Here is an 8,793-nt window from a genome sequence, read left to right on the forward strand (position 1 = left end):
AGGAACAGTTATCTGCAATCTGAGTTGTTGTGACACTGTGTGTGAATACAGCGATGTATCCTTGGAAGTTTCTGATCATTCTGAAGTATGTGAACATGTTAAAATGTTGGGCAGTTAATACTTAGGGCTTCATATTTTCTGCTTAAGGTCACACTCTGGCATTGTTCCTCACCCTGAACCGTGTGGAACTAAGGATGTGATAAGGGTAGTGCTCGACACTGGCACAGTTCTCACACATACTCCTTGCAAAGTAATCATGTAGAAGCCATTGTCCACTTATTTTGTACACTTTATATTTGCAATGCACTCTTGTCAACAATACTTTCCCCCCAAAAAGACAAATTATAACCCAGGTTTTTTTACAAAGTTTTTTACAAAGAACAAGTAAGATGAGTACACAGCAGATACTCTCCTGAAAAAGTGCACTTTCTTTTTTTTTTCTTTTCAGAAAATCTTGACCTCAGTGTTAAATGTTTTCATTAATAATATGCTAACAGATTGTATTTCAGAACATTTCGAACAGCAGTACAAGAGAAAGTTGGTCTGCATTTGATTACAAATTTTTATTTGACCTCAGAGGAATGCTTTTAACCAGCAAAACACGGAGTGCTAGATAAAAAGATTTACAGGTAGAAATAGTTCACACAAATTCATTCCTCCAAATAAAACCACTGCTTTTTAATACTTCTTATTAATGTCAATGTACTCATAGATATCTTTTAATATCACCATTAAAATTAAAACCCAGCAACTTTGTTTAAAAGCTATAAAACTTTGCTTTGGGCAAAATTTTAACACAAGTGTTTTAATTCTGAGGGCATCACATTTGTGCACTTACGATTATAGAACTGTAAAAATGAAAAAGCCACATTCTGTTATAAAAATTCTGTGATTTATTCCTAAATTTCAAATCTGGAGAAAAAGGAAAGGAGGAGTATGTACTCTGCAAAACACTATCCCATGGTCCAGAGTATGGTATAACTTGTAAGTATCCTTGTCTTTTAAGTACAGCTTGGAAATTTTCTGTTGAGCATTCTTGATGGATATCAACTAGAACCCACTTTGCAGAAGCAGTGATCCTCACAGCACTTCTTCCAGGTTCTCTTATAGCATTTCTGTGGGGAGATGGTTGCATAAAAATAGCACTTCTGGCTCCAGGACACCAAAGAAAACCTTTGGCTTCAGAAGGATCCCTGAGCATCTCCTAAGGACTGAAGGCTTCTTTAACCAGAATTAAAAGAAATGTGCACCAGGTCTTTTTCCACATCTCCGTGGCTGTTCAGGGAAGAAGACTAAAAGTTTGCTGCCGTCCCCATTTAAAGGGTCTGAAAGCACAAATCATCTTCAGTTAAGGCAGATAAAGCAGAGACCTGTGTGTGACTCTTTGAACTGTCTGTCTTTCCTCTAGTTCCAAAGAAGTGAGTGGTTTCAGTCACTGGAAGGTCTGCTGTAATAGTAGTTATTCACAATACACGTCTAAATCTCATGCAGATGTCTTTAATCACATTGCACTTGATCTCAATATGTTTAACAAACACAGTCCTCAGGGCACCATGTAAGGTAAGTAATCACTGTTACATGAAATTATAAGCAAGGAAACAGAAACATTGTGATGAGAAGACCCACAGGTTTCTAAGTCCAGATTGTGCAGAGGCTCAGGAGCTAAACATATCACCTCTGCCTGTGCCTGATACTAACAATGTCAGCTTGAGTGCATGCCACCGCTTTAAAACAAAGACCTATGTGATCCACTCAGTTTAGCTAAAAACATACCTTTCTTCCTTAAGAAGAACGATCAACCAGTGATTATGATGTGTGTAATTTTCTTGTATCATAGCTGTGGCATGTAACATCAGCTAAGTTTCATGGCCCCTGCTGTGGTACAACTCCTAGATGTTGAACGAAGAAGCATAACAAGATTATTGGATTCTTGTACACATACTGCATATTGACAAAGACATCACTGAAATAGTTTTGAACGTTATATAAAATTGTCTGGATTCTCAGGTTATTTATTGCCTTTTGTGGGAAATTTTCACAGCATTACATATTTTTGTGACTTGATATTCCTTACTGCCAGACTTCTAAATCTATGCATTCCTCAGAGTGTTTTTCTTGCCATTTTCTTATTTGTTTATCAGGCTTCTTCTCTTTTCAAATTAAATTTTTGCAATCACACCTACACAGAAAATATCTAAAGCCTGGATGGGTCTTCTCCTCAAACACCAAGAACACAGTTCTGCAGTGTCTCAGGTACCTCCATAGAGAATTTAAGCCTTGCAAGTAAGTAGTGTCTCATCTCATCTAGGCTCCCCTTCTACTACAAAACATAACTGCATTATTTTTGGCTGAGGATTTAAGGGTGTTTTTACATCCACACATTGTTCTAATTACCATTTCAAGGCAAGATGGCCAAGTCACAGAGAGAAGTACCATGAACTTCCAAAGGTCACATAATAATTGTGAGACAGCTGAGAACAGACCGCCCCAATTCCCCATCCTCTGCACTAATGACATAATTCTTTCCTTTTTGCATTTACACTGCCCTCTTTTCTGTCTTCCTTTCTTGGCCTTTCTTCTTTCCTACTGCCTTGACCCCTGTCTCCTCACGCTCCTTTTCCAGATGGTCCCTTCTTTTGCACTTGAGGGTATGAAGCTCTCCGTGTTTCTCTCCTCCTGCCCCAGTACAGCAAAGGAAGCAACAAGAGAGCAACAAGGACAGTCAGGAAAGCAAGAGGACAGAGTTGCCAGGTCTGGTACACACAGAGAGGTTCTTACGGATACTCTCTTCACTTGCAGCTCCAGCGGCCCACATACTTGATTTGTTAAAATGCCTCTTGGCCCTATTATCAAGATCTCAGGCATTCATCTTGTCCCAGAGCATTTATTTTCTCCTTCCACACCTCTGCAGTTTTTAAATCTACCAGATGTCAACTCCCAAACACATTCTGATAACTTCTCTGGTGAGTTTTCAGGGTCGTTCCTCTTCAAGCTCCTTCCTGTCAGAAATGTAGCAGCATACTCATTCCTCCCCTGGGGATGATATACCTAACCTTAGCTTCAAAAACTTTCACAGATTCATTCCTCACTTCACCAGCCACCAGTACACACTCTGCCTCTTAGTCATTTTTATCTTACTCCTCGTATGTACTATCCAATCTTATCTCTCACCTATTCCTTCTGCTCATCCAGCAGCATGCTTCTTGCTCTCCTTTCACACTGGACAACAAATCCCTCTCACCCCGGCTTCTGCGGCAGATTCCTTATGTCTAACTGGCTACTTCTCAGCAATTTCCATTCGAAGACTCATCTTCCCTCTCACTGGCCTATGACTCCTAGCCTTCTCTCTAATAAAAGAATCCAATTCTATTCCCTAAGCCTGGTTTCATTCCCCCATGCTCATTTATTCTCTCTGAAAATCTGAAGTATGGCACCCAGCCACTGGCCTTTTGTACATTTTTCACCTTAGCACTGCTATAATATGATGCTGCCCAACTGAAATACTGAATCTGCATCCATCATTTCTATTACAAATTATAATCGACTGTGAAACATTAAGCTATTTTGTATGAAAGTAGCTGTAAAAAATACACTACATAATAGAGTACTAAGACTACGACAAAAGGCTTTAACAGATTTTAACATGTATTACCTGTTTCTCATCACACACAGTCTATTAAGCAAGAAATGCATGTTTTTAATATTAGCTGAATGTTTACACAATGCGTTACATAAATAAATAAGCTGTTTAAATTATTTGAGGAGAAATTGAGTATCTATACAGTGAACTGAAGGCTATGTTCATGTCTGGGTAAGAGGTTTGTAGTTCAAATTCTACAGCAGAACTTCACAGAACTATTAAGTTATAAGTTATGGAACAGAAAAGACTTACTAGGTCATTCAGTCCATTCTAATGCCAATGGAGTCATTCCCCATAGTATTTATTCTTAGGGCTTTTTCCAGCCTAATTTTCAAGTCCTATGCAATAGGACTTAAGAACTTCCTCTGGGACATTATTTATTTCACTGATTAGCACATTTCACTGTTAGTTTTTTTTTTTTTTAATCTTCAGCTGTTGTTCCTCTCTCCCCCCCTGCCCCATGCTTTCAGAAAGATAGCTTCTGTCCTGTCTACCTTTTACACTCTCTCCCTACCCCCAAACAAATACACAGAGACACAGAGACACACAGAGACACAGACACACACACACAGACACACACACACACACACACACACACACACACACACACACACACACAGAGTCTTTCATAAATCGTTGCCAGGCCTTTTTTGTTGCTCTTCTATAAACAACAGAGCGGTACTTTGTTTCCATATATAACCTGTAATTGTGTACTGAAACATCAGAGACACTGACCTTTAGACTAGATATCAGACTGAGACTCCTTGTGAATATGCAGATAAATGTAAAAGAGTCTATGGAGTGTTCTAAAGAAGAAGAAAACATTGTTAGCATTGCCTCTTAAAAAAAAAAAAGAAAGCAAGCCAGTAGTATCTAACATAAGTAGCTGCCAAGTGTATAATGACTCCTCTGTATGTGTGTATCACCAGTTCCCACACTCTGGTCTATGGATCAATGGCAGTCTGCAATGCTGTAATAAATTACCCACAACTAATGTGCAAAGTGAGTAGTTTGCACACATATCAGTTAAAAGTTTGTCCATAGGACCCCAGGATAGGCTGCGATAAACTCTGGGGGTTGTAAGGACAGTGCTAATCCAAAATCTTTGCATCAATATGATAATAAATTTCCAAGGTACGGCTTTCAAATCTGTGGTGCGAAACCCTTTATGTGCAAAATGTTGTATTCGAGAGAAATGCCTGGGATTGTTTACCTAATTAATCCGGCAAATAAGTCCTCAAGAGAAAAATATATTTTTGCCCTCTCTGTAGTGCAAAGCTGAAGAAAAAATAATGATGGTTGTAATCTTTGCAGGCGCACAGTGTGTAAAGCTGAGATTGCCTGCGCACACACGGACCTCTGCTCCTGCAACATGAGACCCAGGAACAAAGGGTGCAGTTGGGAAAGGTCGTCCGAGGGAAGGTGACTGAGGCTCAACTGCAAACGGCGGCGGGACGACGTGGCACTTTCAGACATTAACAAATTTAACACCAACGATCTTGCGGTCCATCCTATCAGCGGGGCAGGGGCATGGGCAAGGCCTGACAAAAGGCCTTCCCGAAGCTGCGCGTGAACGGGTGTTCGCTGCGCCCCACGCTTACCCACGGCAGCCGGGCCGCGGACCGAGCTGTCCCGGCACTTCGGGGGACGCGGACCGGGGGCGCCCCGGCCGCCCCCACCGCGGGCAGGGCCCGCCGCCGGCCGCACACCCCCGCGCGGCCTCAGCCAATGAGAGGCCGGGATAGCGATTTCTGGAGCGGTGATTGGTCGCTGCCCGCTCCGCGCCCGGGGCGCCGGCGGCCGGGGAGCGGGCGCGGGGCGGCGGGCGGAGCGCTGGCCGCGGCTCCGCGCCTGGCTGCGGGCTCCCGCCCCGCCGCGCCGCTCGGGCTCGTCGCCAGGCTGCTCCGGGGGGAGGAGGAGGAAGGAGCTTTTCCTCATAACAAATGCGGTTTTAAACTGTCCGGGAGTGTAAGATAAGAGCTTCACATTCCTTTCGCTAAAAATAGACGTTTACCGGTAATTTTTCTTAGCGTATACGATGCGTATGTCTGGCAAGATTAAAAAGAAAAAAAAAAAAAGAAAAAGAAAAAAAAGCGGGGCGGGGTGGGTGGATGGAGTTCTCTGGAATTATTAGTGGTCTGCAGCTGCATTAATTAAAAACGGATTTCCTATTTTAGACAAACACCACTAATTTATTGGCCTTCTGCCTGTCTTGTAAAACGTACACGAATACAAAGTTGTAATTTAATTTGGCGAGAAAATCAAGGCGAAAAAGCCACTAAATCACACAGCGGGCACTGGCCTCTTTTTGAAATAGGGACATTTCCGACCTGACAAGGCAATGTGAGTTAAGTGGTCTTTTTGCAGCCGCTCATGGGAATCGACTGCTGCAGATACACCTACGGGCCTGCAAGTGGTCTTGCTGTAATTTCAGCCACAGAAATAAATAAAACCCTGCTTCGGTAATCATGCAGCACATTGGACAGGCTCCTTCCCTGTATAGTCATACACAAAAGCCAGGAGGGAGAGGAGCAGGAGGGGAGGCTCCCCTCTGAATTTTGTGGTCTTAAAGGGTTTGTGAGGATATTTTACCCATCAGTTGGTAGCTGTGGTTGGAGAAACTGCTCTTCCACACTGACTGTTGCTTTCAGAAAAGAAAATGATGGTGTAACACAGATAAAGCAGAGGCGCTTTTGCAGTCTGTACCAGTGACTGTTCCTTGGCTAGTTAACAGACCAGCTATTCAGAAGCAATTTTCTTTGGGCTGAAATTATGTGCTGACCGTAGCAGATCACTTCCCATAATACCCCTTCCCCCACCCGATGCTGAATACCAACTGTCTCCTACTCACTGTATAATAATGTGAAAATGACTGTAATTTCGCAGATGAGAAGCAGCCCAAAGTGAAACGTGTCCAAACAGAGGTCGATATTGAAAAATCAGGGCCATTACCTAAATCTGTAAAATACGTACTCTGAAGAAACAGGAACAGTGATCTGCGACTAAGTAGACTGAAAAAAAGTAGGCTTGGTGTTGCTGACCTTAAAATTTTCGTGATGCACTGAGTGAAATCGCCCAAAAGTCAGCCGGAGGAACCTGTGATAGGCACTACCTTGTAACATTAGGCATGCTCGTGCCCCTACGAATTGCAAATGCTGGGGTGCAAGTGGGGCACCCCGGGTACAGCTGGCAGTGTCAGCAGCCATCTCTGGTTCTGCTGGCAGCTGTCTCGGTTGCCACACTAGATAGGAAGCAGCCCCTCGCAGGCGTTCCTTGCCATCAGCGCCACGTTGTCAGAAGACCAGGGTGGGAGGACAGGGACACGTTCATACCGCAGCATTTCTTGTTTGCACTACGCACATGCCGTGCCTTCCCTCTTTTTTTTTTTTTTTCCTTCCCCCATCCCCCCCTTCTCTTTGTAATCACTTAAAAATTTAATGTGATGATCAAGGGCCTCCTTGGCAATGAACTTATCCCTGCTAATAAACCCTTCATTATCAGCTCCTGAAAGGGAAGTGTTTTTACACCAGGAGGAACCGAGCAAGTTTTCTCTGGGCGGCTTCAAGGCCTCCCAAGGGAGCGTGTACTGGTGACCCCCGTGCCCTCGGCGCGAGGCCGGAGGGGCGACCGGGGGAGCCAGGGCTCACGGGACTGGGAGGGCTGCCTTGGCTCCCCAGGGCCCTGGTCACGATGGCTTGGTGCCCAGGGCACGTCCGGGTGCCACATCACAGGCAGCGTGTAGAGCCACCCCCACCCCCACCCCCATCTTGCACCATCTTCCCCTGCCCCCGCAGCAGGTAGGTTTGGGAGGTTGCACAGCTCCGCTACCGACTCCACCAGCCACCCCTTTAATGGGAAGCCTGTAACGGGGCGGGGGGACGGGGGGACGGGACGGGGGGACGCGAACGCCTGTAATTTGCTCAGCTGGATGAAGTCCAAAGAGGTATTTTGTCACCCTGTCACGGGTGCGCAGGACATTGTAAATGCCACGCTTTGACTCCTTGCCGGAAACCTTGACTTGGGCAACGCGTGCGTTTGGCAAGAAAAACATCCCCTATCGATTTTCACAGGGAGATAATTCCCGGTGAGATCAAGGGAAAAAGGTGGGGAAAAAAAAAAGAAAAAAAATAAGGGGGGGGGGCGGCGGGGAATAAACTGTGCTTAAGGGAATCAAAAGAGACCAGGGTCCGAGCCCCGACCCGGAGGCACGGCGGGTGCCGGCGAGAGGGAGCCTCTTCCCCCCCGCTCCGTGTCTCCCCCCCCCCCCCCCCCCCCGGTGCCCGCGGGCGGCCGCCGCCCCCGCCCCCACCCCACCACCGCCGTCTGCGAAGGGTTAAACGCAATTTAACGCAGTGGTGTAGCATAATGGCTCCCAACCTAAACAAAAGGAATGATTAAGGGGGATATTTTCGAGCTACACAAAGCCCGATAGGGAAGATTTGTGTTACTAATTCCTGTGAAAGGATGTTCACGTGGTAGTTATACGGTCGCTGGCATTCACACTTCAGTGCGTGCAGCAGTAAATCAGCAGCCTGGAAACAAAAGGGTTATTTTCTGCTCCCCCTCCTTCCGAAAAAGAGGGGGGAGGGAGAAAAAAAATAAATAAAACCCGACCAACCTAACTTAAGCCATATTGTAAAAAATGAACATGGAATAAAATACGTGACGAGTGGAAGAGAGTGAATGCAAGAAGGAGATCTGGCCCGACAGTGCAGCAGCGCCCCGGTGTCCCCCCGAGCAGAGATGGGGGTGCTGCCCTGCCCTGAACCTCCCTTCAGCCCTTTCCTCCAGACACTGTTTGCTTTTCTCCTCCACTAAGCACGAAAGTAATCGCACATGTGTATCAGCAGCCCTCTCTCGCTGGCTTCAAGCTGTTGTAACTTTGAATGAGGGGGCATTTAAAAATTATGAGTGAGATTCTAAATTGCCTCTTTGAAACCGGCACAGAAAAATCATTCATCATCGCTTCGAAGGCTGCCCTGAAATTAAATTAAAACGAAATGAGAGAGTCTTCCTCCCAACGTGTGAGGCTTGGCAGAGCTACTCTCCACCTTGGTTTTCTATTTTTTCCCCTCCTCCCTCTCCCCCTCCCCCCCCCCCAGCCCTAAATGTTATATAGGATAATTGAAATGGGAAACATGATTTGTATCTGG

The 8,793-nt window shown here is 45.2% G+C and overlaps 1 long non-coding RNA gene across 1 annotated transcript; it reads right to left on the bottom strand.

Moving 5' to 3' along the window:
* Positions 1-737: 737 nt before the first annotated feature.
* Positions 738-4,238, bottom strand: LOC106631427 (uncharacterized). Its single transcript, XR_003561681.2, has 3 exons — positions 3,893-4,238; positions 2,779-3,033; positions 738-1,889 (listed from the first exon to the last, which is right to left on the bottom strand). It is a non-coding gene; the product is annotated as an uncharacterized LOC106631427 (long non-coding RNA).
* Positions 4,239-8,793: the final 4,555 nt, after the last annotated feature.

The sequence above is a fragment of the Falco cherrug genome, chromosome Z, assembly GCF_023634085.1.
Source record: "Falco cherrug isolate bFalChe1 chromosome Z, bFalChe1.pri, whole genome shotgun sequence".
Lineage (NCBI taxonomy): Eukaryota > Metazoa > Chordata > Aves > Falconiformes > Falconidae > Falco > Falco cherrug.